Source organism: Cynoglossus semilaevis, chromosome Z (genome assembly GCF_000523025.1).
Source record: "Cynoglossus semilaevis isolate Cse_v1.0 chromosome Z, Cse_v1.0, whole genome shotgun sequence".
Taxonomy (NCBI): domain Eukaryota; kingdom Metazoa; phylum Chordata; class Actinopteri; order Pleuronectiformes; family Cynoglossidae; genus Cynoglossus; species Cynoglossus semilaevis.
This window is the reverse complement of record NC_024328.1, coordinates 7,399,299-7,399,928: the sequence shown is the minus strand read 5'-3', so window position 1 is coordinate 7,399,928 and position 630 is coordinate 7,399,299.

Below are 630 nucleotides of genomic sequence, written 5' to 3'. Positions count from 1 at the left end.
AGCATTAATTCATTTGAAGAATTAATGATAAAACTTGTGGCAGCTCTTTGACACCTGAGTGTCTTTACAATTTTTAATTATTTAAATCAGACACCTTGTGAAATAATAAAATCTCTTTTATTTTAATCAACATCATGCATTGGAACCAAGTTTTAAAATAAATATTTTTCACAGCTGTTAAAATGAACATGACTATCGCATTCATTAATTTTCTGAAATTAATCAGAATAAAATTTTAATGCACTTAGAGCTTTCCCACTGTTAATTATTCCATCAGTTGGATTATTCACATATAAAAACAGTATGCAGATTTCTTTTGGAATTATTTTTGTCATATCCAGGAATGTGAATTAATCCTGGATAATCATGATTAATTGCAATTAAACATGATTAATCCACATGTACCCCTAGATTAATCACAGTCCCTAGATTTTCTTCTTTGGAATAACATAGAAAACTGTTAGGTCTGTTTGAGTTCTGGAACTTTCCATAATAACCACCTGTGAACGTGTCTTCACTCGACAACTTTATTTTTGAACACAGCTCTACCACAGACACACAGGCTCCTAATTTGACCTAATAAATACCAGAGTGAAGCCATCAGCCATGCCGTGATGAATTGGCTGATAA